We start from the raw sequence: 13,199 nt of genomic DNA, 5'->3' as shown, positions 1-13,199 counted from the left end.
TACTTCTTGGTACTACTGTAAACTCTTTCTGTGAACATATATTTAACTTTGTTTCTCACAGATAAACCTAATCCTGATTATGCCAGACACAGTTCTCCTTATTTTCTTAATTTTCCCAGTTATTATTGATAATGTTGGTACTGTATTTTAGTTTCTTTATATAAAAAATGATATATACCAACATAAATATTTGCCGGTCACCAATATGTGAAGTAAAAAGCAAAAAGCAAAAAAAAAAAGTTCTAGAAAAGGTTTATTTTGGCTGGTTTTATTTTTTTCCTGTGGTGCATTTATCAAAGAGCATTTATTCACTCATGGCAGGGGAGAAATGTCAGGGGATCAAATCTAATTTAATTTCTTAACTTTTAATTTTTCAAAGTTAGGATTGGAAGAGAGGCTGAGAAAAAGCTCTCTTGGCTGCTATGAAAGCTAAGGATTAGTAGCAATGTTCTGACCTGAAATTTAGGTCTTGTGATTTCTTTCCAAGAGATTTTTCACTGCATGAAAAACCTGTCTGCAATGGCCTTATTATTTAATTCAATCTTAATTGGATACCAACCGTAAAAATCTAAGGAATTGTTGGAAGGCCTAAAAGTGCACATTAGTATTTTTTAATGGTAATACTAATCATCTGGAAGTGAAAAATGTACTTTGCTAAGTTACTGAACGTTTCTATCTACGTTCTAGGTTCATTTTGCATTTCTTTCCAATTTTGAACGTTTCAAGGACGGAAATTTTCATCCCTAGGGCATATGCACTGTTTAGGGGACGGTTCAGCCATTTTCAAAAGGAGGCTAAGCTTTGTGTTCAGAAATATATATTTTAGGAATTCTCCACGTGGCTTAATTATAACCATGCCTTGATTGTCAGCAGAGGTAAGTCAGACTTCATCTTTTAATGAGACCCCTTGGAAAAGATTCAGCTGCTGAGGCACCAGCACAGGATGGGGGGTGGGAACAAGCTTTCTAAAATGGCCTTTCATAACCTGGCGAGAATCACTGAGCGCTATCAGCCACCGCCTGAGGGAGAAGCCAATGCCCAGAGGCTTTTTCTTTTGCAAGAGATATACATGGCCGGCTTGGGGAGATAGGAAAAGGGTTCTTTGGGTCACCCATTTCTTCTAGTCCCATTACTGACTTTTAGAGAATATTCAGACCGTGCCAGGTAGGACCATGCCTATCATTCTCACCGAGACAAAAGCCAGGGGCGGGCAACTAGTATCCATTCTTTCGGTTGAGTGGGTTGGGGGAAGATGGGATGGCTGGAGGAATTTGTTTTGTTTTGCTTTGGAGCGGGCTTCCTCAGTTGCATCCCGCCGCTGGGAAGACGCCGCTGGGCAGCCGCAGTGGCCGCTGCATCACTGGGTTTTGCCGCGGGGAGCTGCAGCGCCCGGCCTAGGCTCCAGGCTACCCCTCCGCGCCCCGCCGCCGCCCACTGCCTACCCTTCTCCTCTGCAGCCTGTAGGCGGCCGCAGCACGGGTGGGCCGGGCACGTGGGCGCCTCCGTCACACCCTCACACATATACACACGCGCGCGCGCACACACACGCATGCACACGCGCACCCGCACTCGCGCGCCTGTATCCCGTGCTGTTTCCCTGGCAGACACACAGGCGCTCACGAGTCTCTCCTTGCTAGCCTGCAGGGCAGAGACCCCCAAAACCCAGCTCCGGGGCCCAGCCTAGGCAAGAAGCTGCTTCTCTACAAATAGCTCCTCTTCGGCCTCCTTCACAGCCACCTGGACCCTACCCTTTCGCGAGTGGGGCTGCTCCTGCCGGGACGTGGAGGCAGCAAGAGGCGCTTGGTCAAGACACCCTGACGGTAATGGCAAGCTCCTACGCTAAGGGCACAATTGGGGGTGAGGTGGGGCTCGCCATTACCCACCCAGGAGCCTGGGCACCAGCACTGGGAACGAATTGATGGATGGATGCCGGGAAGGACTCGCTGCGTCCTGGGCTGGGAGGAGGGAGGGCAGCTCAAAAAGCCCTGGGAGGGAGAAGCTGGGCTGGGCGAGCAACCTTCTAACTCTACACTTCTGCACAATCAGGGTGGGGGGTGGCGACAGGTTGCACATGTAAGGGGAAGCACATGGGTCGAAACGTGCCGCCATCCTTTCTTCCCGTCGTGGAAATTGCCCACGGCATCCCCAGAGACCTACTCATTTCCAAGTCAAGTCCGGGTTGAAGGGTGGGGTCCGACACGGGGAAGTCCGAGAGGAAAGTTGGGAGGGTCGGGACAGAGAGTGGCGCGAGGTGAATTGGAAGCTAAATCTTGTGCAGGTGGGCGATGGGGCTGGGAGAGCAGAACCTTATTACTCATTAGCTGCCGTTCGCTTTTGCCAAGGCAGAAGGCGACTTCCGAGGACAGAGTGTTTGCACGTGACCACAGTTCCCTTTTGCTTGAGGTATCCTGTGATAAATGGCCCGAAAGGGGGCCTTTCGCCGTGCGCAAGGCACGTGGCTGTTGGAGAAATCACTGCTCCTGTGTTTCTGCGCATCCTGGAATTCGAGAGTGTGGCGGTGAGGGTGGTGCTGCTGGGATTTTAAGAAGATAGGAAGCAGTTAGAAACCCAGACCGTTTCTACCTTTCTTTCACTGGGCTGGTCTGTGTGTGGCCGGGAAGAAGACTGTATTGAGTACCGGGAAATCCTTGCACTGTAACGTAGCGCACCAGCCTAATCCATAAGAATGAATCAAGACGCCCGAGGCGTTCCGAGGGCAGACAAGACCCACCCAGTGGCTCAGGCTGAGGGAGCGGGAATTATTTTCCCTGAGCTGAGGAGCAGCCTTTGATACACATTTGAGGAAAGCAAAGCTCTTAGGGTCGCGCTCACCAGCGTCCCGCTTTCCCTTTCCATCCTCCTCCCTCGCCGGGAAAGGCTGGAGTAAGACGGGGCGGGGTCCGGACTCCGGCGCAGTGACGTGAGCAGTGTTTGGGTGCTTATGCAAATGAGACTGCGACCGTTTCTTCTGGTCTTGCCATTTTCCCCTCCAGATCTTAAAGGTAGACCCAGTCTTAGTCTGCACCATCCTTGCGGTTCATTACTTAAGAAGTATGGGAGAAGGGAAGGATTTGCTTTATATGCTGCCTTTGGGCTCCTCGTCGCCCATTCTGTAAAAACTATTTTCTACCTGTCAATGCCTGATTGCTTTTCCAGGATACCAGCAACAAAGTGTTCGCTTTGAGGAATTATTCTCTGCAGACACAGCCCCATCAAGCCCCTCACTCACCCAGCCTCATTTCTGCAAAAACAGTGCTGAAATGCAGACCTGCTTATGTCTTAGGCACCTAGTACTGGGCTTGTCTTGAATGTTCTTAATAAATACTTAATGATGAACTAAATTTTCTTTGAACAGTGTTAGGTTTTGAAGGGAAGGTCAGGGTTAAAGAAAGACACAGGCAGAAAGAGGGCGGCTCAACAGCAAATGCAGGCTTTATGTCCAGCATAAAACCTACAGAAGTGGGGAACCAGCCTAATGCCAGAGCCCACTACCGCTTACAGGCTGGGGCAATTTATAGGTACGGGCAGAAGGAGTCAGAGCAGTGTGGATTGCTGCCCGGCAGGATATTAATACAGTGCTCCCATGAAGAGGCCGTTCTAGCCCTTGTTGCAGTGGGATGTCGTTCTGATGTTCCGGTATTCCTTGGACCTTTGTCCAGCAAGATGTGATAGGGATGTTTCTTTAATTAGGCCTTTGTCTGCCTTGTGTTCAGGTGGTTAGCGGCATGTTTCTCACAACTGGAACCGCCTGTGAAATGTTTTGCTTTGACCAAGGTATGCAAAATAGCAGGGAGCTTATAACATGGTGCAGTTTGGACTAACAAACAATATGTATATTTTTTCTCTCATATTAAATTCAATATATTTGACTATCAAAATCAGGCGATTTTATTTTTGTGCGTTGTTGCGTTTTCTATTGGCATCATCAATGATCCATATATATTTGTTGGAGTAAAACATATCCCAACAAATTTGAAATGGAATTTATGAACCATTTTTCTCCAAATAAAGTTTTCAGTCTGTGTTTTTATTTAGGATGAGAGGAATTAATAGAATTTTTAACAAAGATAATATTTTACTGTTGATAAGCTTTTCTTTTTTCTGATTGTACATTATATACTTGATTTAAAAATTATTTTATATTCTAGTAAAGATGTATTTTAATGGAATTAAGAAAGGTATTTATTTATTTATTTATTTATTTATTTATTTTTTTGAGACGGAGTTTCGCTCTTGTTACCCAGGCTGGAGTGCAATGGCGCGATCTCGGCTCACCGCAACCTCCGCCTCCTGGGTTCAGGCAATTCTCCTGCCTCAGCCTCCTGAGTAGCTGGGACTACAGGCACGCGCCACCATGCCCAGCTACTTTTTTGTATTTTTAGTAGAGACGGGGTTTCACCATGTTGACCAGGATGGTCTCGATCTCTTGACCTCGTGATCCACCCGCCTCGGCCTCCCAAAGTGCTGGGATTACAGGCTTGAGCCACCGCGCCCGGCCTAAGAAGGTATTTATATATGTTTCTAGGAGCTAAATACTCTATCACTCAATAAATATGAAATAATGCAGAATCTTAAAACTGGGTAACAGTTATGAGAGACACCAATAATCAAATGAGATGACTTACTTGTCGTCTACTGAAGCATTTAAAATAAGTCAGAATAGTTACTAAAATCTAAAGTCCATATTCATAGTTATTTCCTTACCCAGTGATCATAGTTCAAATTATAAATATGCTTCTCCTGTCATAAAATAAAATTTGTATGTGAATAGTTACAATATTTGCATTCCTTTAAACTCTGGGGTTATATCATCTAGGTAATTGAATCATTTACTTAGAATGGCAGACTCAAAAGAGACCTTGGTGGCTAACAAAAGATCCTAAAAACTTTTCTTTCACTTCTCAATTGACCTCACACCTTGCGGAAGAGTATGTTAATTCTTATTACTACATCCATATGCATGGTAGGATATATTAATATATTCCTATGCAGAGTAGATTTTGAAATGGTTTCTCAGAAGATGGTGTTAATAAAAGTCCACATGCATAGTTGGATACATGAACAACATTCAAGGTTACATAGCAGCAATCTTTAGATTCATTTCCACTTTGCTTATAACACCACTCTTCTGGCAGTCTTTAGTAAAAAAATTTTGATACATTTGTCTGCTTAAATAATAACTTTGACCAGTAGTAATCATCTCTTTTTCTGTGAACAACAAGCCCTAAGAATAGACTGGGATATAGGGCAATTTCAAATGGATAATGTCTCTTGACACAGGGCAGAGTTGTAAATTGTGTTCAGCCTTGAAGGTCACTATATTTCCTTGTGATTAATCTGCTAAGGTATCTTTTCACATAAGATTAATTGATTTTTATTTTTAGATAGAATGCATACTCTAGGAACTTTTCACCTATCCGATTGGCAAAGATCAAAGAGATTACTTATTATATAGAAGAAGGTAAAAGAAAGCAGGCACTCTCATACATTGCTGGTATAGTGCAAATGGACACAATTTTTATAAAGGGCTGTTTTGCAATATTTATCAAAATTATAAAAGCTCATATCTTGATCAAGCTGTTCCAGTTCTAGGAATTTATTCTACAAATATGGAGATGGAAGATATACAAAGTAATTTGTTGAAACATTTTAGTAGCAATGATCTAAATATATGATGTACCAAGGAATATCATATCGATTTTTTTAATGAAGCTACTACATTGAGATCAAAAGTTTTGAAGAATTTATTTGAGTAAGAAACTAAGATGTAGAATTATGCATATAGTAATAGTGTAAAAAGAAGTAGATTAGGGGGCTGGTGGGGAGAAAACACATATTAGCTTGAATATATGTCTTGTGTTTAAGTGTGTATACACACACACACACACATATATATATATAAGCATGAATATACAGAAAATATTTATGGAAGACTTTGATCACTTATTGGGAGGTAGAGATGATACAGTATATTCTAGAGAAAAAGGACAGGAAGATATATATATATGTTTTATATATATATGTTTAATATATATATTAAAGTATACAGTTTTATATATATAAACATCTCTCATATATATATAAAACTGTACACTTTAATACCATATTATAGTGTTCTGTGTTCAAAATATAAATATATAAAATATTTTAAAGTGAAGACAGAGGCAAATAAACACCTTTGATAGAGTTCTATTCATTCATTAGATGTCATGAAATTAGTAAGTTGCAAAAGTCAGTGGGTATTTTGATGACTCCCTGATTTTTGTTGTTTCTGAATTTACAAGAAAGCTTCCTCTTTCAAGATTTTTTGTAATAAAATTATATTGGAGAAGGAGATTTAGAACTTGTTTTAACAAAGTTAGCCAATTATACCAGCAAAAAAAGCATAATTTTAGGGTATAAGAAAAAAGTCTTAATTTTGAGATGGGTATTGAATCCCATGTAGTTGTTAAGAAATAAAACAGAGAGTTCTTGTGAGCTCTTGACAAATTTCCTGCAAACATAACATTTTTTGATAACTGCATTGCAGCTTCCTAATCAGAATATTGACATCGATACAGTCAAGTTACAAAAGAGTTCCATTACGTAAGGATTCCCAGTGTTGGCCTTTTATAACCACAACCCCTTCGCTCCAGTACCCAGGCTCTCCTTAACTCCTGGCAACCTCTATTCTGTTCTCTGTATTTATTTTTTGGTCATTTCAAGAATGTTATATGAATATAATCATACACTATTAAATGTTTTTGAACTGATGTTTTTTCACTCAGCATAATTTTCTGTAGATTAATCAAAGTTATGTATATCAATAATTTTTGCTGAGTAGCACTTCACAGTATGGATGTGCCAGAATTTATAACTATTCACCCATTGAATGACATCTGGATTATTTCTGGTTTAGGGTTGTTGTAAATAAAACTGCTGCGGCCATTCCTGCATAGTCTTTTGTGGAACATAAGTTTTTGTTTATCTGTGATAAATTAGAGCAATTGCTCAGTTATATTGTAGTTGTGTGTTTAGTTTTTAAATAAACCGTCAAACTCTTTTCCAGGTTGTTTGTACAATTTTACATTCTCACTGGTAGTGAGTAAATGATCCATTTTCTCTGCATCCTTGCCAGAATTTGGTTGTCACTATATTTTGGCCATTCTGATAGGTATGTGGCAACATCTCATAGTATTTTTTAATTTGCATTTACCTAATGGCTAATAATATTGAGCCTCATTTCATGTGCTTATTTGTCAATCATGTATATTTAATAGAATATCTGTACCCATTTTTGTATTTGATTAATGATGGACGAGCTTTAAGAGTTCTTTGTATATCCTAAATACCAGTCCTTTATGATCTTCAAATATATTCTCCCATTCTTAAGCTTGTGTTTTCATCGCCTTAATAGGTTCTCTCACAGAGCAAAGGTTTCAAATTTTAAGGCCCTGTTTATCAATTTTTGTGTTGCTGAATCCTGCTTTTGTCATGTCTGAGAACTCTTTGGTTTATCGTAGATTTCAAAGATTTTATCTGATGATTTTTTCTTCTTGAAGTTTTATATTTTCCCCTTAAGTTTGTGATTCATTTTTAATTAATGTTTGTATAAGGTGTGAGGTTTAGGTTCAGGTTATACTTTTGCCTAGGGATGTCCAATTATTTCCAGAACGATTTGTTGAAAGAATTATTTTTTTTCTCCATTGAAATTGCTTTGGTACCTTTATCAAAAATCAGTTGGGCGTATTGTGTGCACTTCTTTCTGGGTAGCCTCTTCTGTTACATTCATTTTTGTCTATCCTTTCACCAACCTCATATAGACTTCATTACTGTAGCTACATAATAAGTCTTAAAATTAGGTAGAATATTTCCTCCCACTTTATTCTTATGTTTTAAAATTGTTGTAGTTCCTCTAATTTTCTGTAATCTTCTTTATAGAAAAATGTCACTAGTATTTTGATAGGAATTTTATTTAACCATATATAAATTTGGGAAAATTTGACATATTTTCTATGTAGAGTTTTCAAATCTATGAACATGACATGTCTTCCTATATGTTTAGATCTTCTTTCATTTACTTTATCAGCACTTTGTAGTATTCAGCAAAAATGTACCATCCAGGTTTTGTTACATTTTCGTGTAATTATTTCATTTTTAATGATTGTAAATGCTATTGCAGTTTTACGTTCTGTGTCCACTTGTTTATTGCTAACATATGGAACTATAAATGATTTGTGTATGTTTAACTTGTATTCTGTGACTTCTTGGGACTGTTACTATAGAAGGTATTTTTGTGGGTTCATTAAAATTTATAATATAGACTGTCTGCAATATGAAAAGTGCAGGCTTTCTTCTTTCTTGATTTATGTGACTTATACAGTTAGCCTTCTGTATCCTTAGGTTCTGCATCCACAGACTCAACCAAATGCAGATGTGAAATATAGTACTTGAGGGATGCTGGACACACAGATGAATGTGCAACTTGAACATCTGAGGATCTTGATATTTGTGGGAGGTCCTTGAACAATGCCCCTTGGACATGAAGGGGTGACTGTATTTCCTTTTACTTGCCTCCTGCCACTGCTTAGAAATTCCAATACTATACTGAGTAAGAGTGTGAGAGTAGATGTTTTTATCTTGTTTCTCATCCTAAAGGAAAAGCATTTAGTCTTTTACCAGTAAATATAATGTCAATTGTACATTTTTGGTAGATGCTTTTGATCAAGTTGAGAGAGTTTCCCTCTATTCCTAATTTTTGACATTTTTTTAAATCATAAATGGATGTTGAATTTTATATTTTCTGCATCAGTTGATATGGTTATGTAATTTTTCCTTTAGACTGTTATTATTGTAGATTATGTGTTGATTTTTGAATATTGAACCAACCTTAAATAATTAGAATAAATCCTACCTGGTCATGGAAAATAATTCTTTTTATATTTCACTGAATTCTGTTTTCTAATACTGTGTAAAGGAATTTTGTGTCTATATTCATTAGGAATACTCATCTGTAGTTTTCTTTTTTGGTATGATCTTTTCCTGGTGTTGGTATCTGAGTAATACTGCTTTCATAAAATGAAATACGAATGATTCTATTATCTTCTATTGTCTGGAGAGATTGAGTAGAATTGATGTTAATTCTTTTTTAAATGTTTGGTAGAATTTTCCAGTGAGACTTCTTTTGTGACAGTTTTAAAATTATGCATTCACCTTTTTATTGGTTATATAGCTATTAAAATATCTATTTCATATTGGCTAAGTTGTGGTACTTTGTGTTTTTTAAGGAACTGATTGGTTACATCTAAGTTACTAATTTTATGTTTGTAGAGTTTTTGTTAGTATTCTCCATGGTCATTTTGATGTCTGCAGATTTTGCAATGATAATATCTCTTTCACTTATGATATCCAAGGTGCCTTAAGCATGAAATTTACTATATGCAGCTTTACATATGATTGACAAAATGTGGCTTTGAAAGTTAATACCTATTTTGTGCTTAAAAGAAAATCACTGTGTGTATTTAAACACCTAAAACACATATCCTCTACATATATCTAGCTGCATTGTGAACAGATTATTGAACAGTATCTTAAATTTCAATAAAGTATGTATAGTTTTAGTTAATGCCAATACGTAATTAATCTTATCAATAGACAAATGTTTCATGTATAAAACAAACCATTCTACAACATAGTGTCTTAAAAAAATAGACTTTTTAACTCATTCCTCTGTGGGCTGGTTGGGCTTATTTGGGTGGTTCATCTGTTCTAATTGGTGTTAGCTGGCAGTTCAGCTAGGGCTAGAATATCAACATCTTTGTTCTTCTGCTTGGAGCTTCACCTCTGATGTGGTTGCTTGAGACTCTCTCTCTCTCCCTCTTTCCCTTCCCCTCTCTCCCTCTCTTTCCCTCCCCTTTGTCTCACTCTTTCCACATGGGGTTTCTAGCAGGAGGAGTAGACTTTTTACACAGTGCCTAGCTTCCAAAAGAGGGAAAGCAGAAACTGCCAACCTTCTTTAGCCTTGGAACTGACATAGTTTCACTGCTTCTGCCTTCTGGTCAAAGCAAGCTCAAAGTTAACCCAGATTTAAAAGAGGAAAACAGTCTACTACAGCAAATAACTATAAAAGATCAACATTTTCTGAAGATTTGTGAACAAATAAGACATGTTGAGTGCCTTTAAATTAATATTTTTAGAAAACATAATATAAATTAATTTAAATAATAGCATATGCCTCCTAAAGATGTGTCCAGTTCCTACTCCCTGACATGTATAAATGTTACCTAATTTGAAAGAGAGGTTTTTGCAGATACAGTATTGAGATGAAGATACGATTTCGTAAGACCCAGATAGGCCCTATATACCATGGCAAGCATCTTTATAAGAAAGATGGAGAGGAATATAGACTCAAGTAGAAAGAAGTAGGCAATGTGACCACAGAAACGGAGAATGGAGTAATGAGGCCACAAATTGAGGAATTCCAGCAGCCACCAGAAGCTGGAGAAGGCAAAGTTCACACTCTCCCCTAGAGCCTCCAAGAAAATACTGACCTGCTAACGCCTTGATTTTGGTTGACTGAAACTTATTTTGGATTCTTTGGTCTCTAGAAATATGAAAGAATACATTTCTGTTGTTTAGAATCATTAAATTTGAAGTAATTTTTTAAAGAAATCTTCAGGAAATGAATATCATGCCTAAGTCTGAGGTGTTCTTAATATGTTAATAAAACTTTGTTTTAAAAATATTTGTCTATTTCAGAAATCTTTAAAAGACTTTTGAAAGATTGTCTATCTTTGGTTCACAGAAGTCAACAAAAATATACTCCAATTTATGTAAATTGCTTTATAATTATAATTAATTTGGAAATAATTACAATTTCACAGAAGGGTGCACATGGAGGTCTGTGCACCATTTACTCAACTTCCCCACCAGTTTAACATCTTAGATAAGTTATAGTACGCTATCAAAACCACCATATTGGTGTTGGTGTAATCCATAGTATGTCTATGTTTATGGCTCTATGCAATTTTATAAAATATGTAGCTTTGTGTTATCCCTTACCACAATGAAGATAGTAACCTGTGCCATACCATATGATACTCTCCTGCTACTCTTTTATAAGCACACCCACTCACCATCCCCATCCCCAGCTCTTCAAACCATGAATATGTTGTTCATTTCTATAATTATGTTCACAACATAATTATGTTATTTCACAAATGTTATATAAACAAAATAATTATATGTGTATTTCTTTGAAATTGGCATTTTTATATATTTTTTCACTGAGTATCATTTCCTTTAGGTACCTACAAGTTGTTGCATGTGTCAATAGTTTTTTCTACTGCTGAGTGGTTTGAATGTAGCAGAATTTAACCATTCACCCATTAAAACACATACTGGTAGTTTCTAGTTTTTGGCTGTTATGAGTAAAGCAACTATAGATATTTGTATACAAGTTTTGTAAGTTTTTAATTTTTCTTTGATTTATCCCTGAAATATAGTTGCTGGTTACTATGAGAAGTCTTTATTAGTGTTAAAAGTAACAAAGTTTTTTTCAGAGTGGCTGTACCAATTTTCATTTCTACCAGCAACATTAGTTTCTACAAATCCTCACCAACATTGGGTGTTATTAGTTTAAAACAAAGTTTAGCCAGTCTGATAGGTGTGTTATTTATAGCCCACTTTTGGAATAAAAACGTATATTTATTGAAATATAAATTGTGAGTTTGTATTGTTACTTATAAAAAATGTTACCTTCCTTTTGATTGGTTTTGTAATTATTTTTTAGCTCAATGCAAAATTTTACGTAAAGGAGAAAATAATTTGCAAAATAAATTTTAGGTTGAATTCTGTATTGTTGGAAATATCTCATATTATCAAGATTATTATTTCAGTATTTCATCAAATCTCTTGATAAAAATATTTTTCCTCTGTGATTATAACATAACTATAAACTAATCAGCATATGGTGACAACATTTCTTGAGCATTACAATATGGTCCAAATTTTGATTTTATTCAGATGGTCTTTATTTTTGTTCTATATTGGAAAATAGAAAATTGCATTTAATTTGAATCTGTAAAGAATTTAAAATTCCACATTCAGATTAGTTCATATTTAAATAACACTTCTTTTTCAGTAAAATTTTAAGTTGCCAAAGTCAAGGAGATAATTTATTGGTGTTCTAGTACTTTATTATGGAATACTAAGCTTGTGGCAAATGCCAAAAATTAGCCAGTGCAGATATATTTGTTTGAGTCATCCATCATAGTCAAATGCAGATACCTACCTGCAATTTCAAGTGTTTGCATATTTTCACTGGAAATGTTAATTAAAATTTAATATAATTTCAAAAAAGATTGTAACAATAACTTGGGAGGTAGAAAGTCTTGAAAGATGGAACAAGAGTTGCAGAAAGTATTGAGTTAATTTTGTAGGGAACATATTATAGCAATATTGGTCAAGACAGAAAGAAAGAAAAAGACTTATTATCAATATCAGTAAGTAAAAAATGAGATAGGATGATGAATTCTATACATGTTTTTAGAAACTGTGGAATATTATAGAGCACTTTATGCCAATGAGTTTGGCACCTTAGATGAAATGGACAAATCCTTCAAAAAGATGGCTTACCAAAAGTAACATAACAAGAAAAGGAAAATCTTAGTAGCTATATATCAATGAAATACATTGAATTTTTAATTTAAAACATCTCAGAAAGAAAACTCCAAGCCCACATGGCTTTATTAGTAAGTGCTGCCAAACATTTAAAAAAGAAGTGAAACTAATTCTACACATATACTATTAGAAAATAAAAGAGAAAAAATTTAAAGCTTTCTAAGACACCACCAAAATCAGAGAATCAAAATAATATATATATACATTTATATTTATATATACACCCACTTTCCCACGAATGTAGTTGCAAGAAAATCTGTGACCAAATATAGCAGATTTATTTTAGTGATATATTAAAAAGGTAATTCATTATGATCAAGTGAGGTTTATCTCTTAAATGAAATATTGTTTTAAGGCACAAAAGCAGTGAGTGTGATACTCCATATCAATAGATGAAGGAGTGATATGGTTATCTTAATAAAAGCAAAAATTATTAGTCAAAATTTAATACAATAATTCAAAATAGAAACCTCACTGAACTAAGAATAAAAAGTAACTGCTCTAAACTAGTAAAAGGATCGATTAAAAAAATCCCCAAC

General features: G+C 36.6%; 1 protein-coding gene across 1 annotated transcript in view; it reads left to right on the top strand.

Annotated features, from left to right (window-relative positions):
- The first annotated feature begins 1,479 nt into the window (after nt 1-1,479).
- SLC6A15 (solute carrier family 6 member 15) overlaps nt 1,480-13,199 on the top strand; it is a 52,506-nt gene continuing 40,786 nt past the window's right edge. Inside the window, exon 1 of the mRNA XM_032297020.1 lies at nt 1,480-1,820. The gene's annotated coding sequence lies outside the window, so the exon portion shown is untranslated. The remainder of the gene's footprint in view (nt 1,821-13,199) is intronic.

This window comes from Sapajus apella, unplaced genomic scaffold, assembly GCF_009761245.1.
Source record: "Sapajus apella isolate SASKATOON/1434 unplaced genomic scaffold, GSC_monkey_1.0 scaffold2, whole genome shotgun sequence".
In the NCBI taxonomy this organism is placed as follows: Eukaryota; Metazoa; Chordata; class Mammalia; order Primates; family Cebidae; genus Sapajus; species Sapajus apella.
The sequence above is the reverse complement of the archived record's forward strand: the minus strand, read 5'-3'. Positions and strand labels throughout refer to the sequence as shown.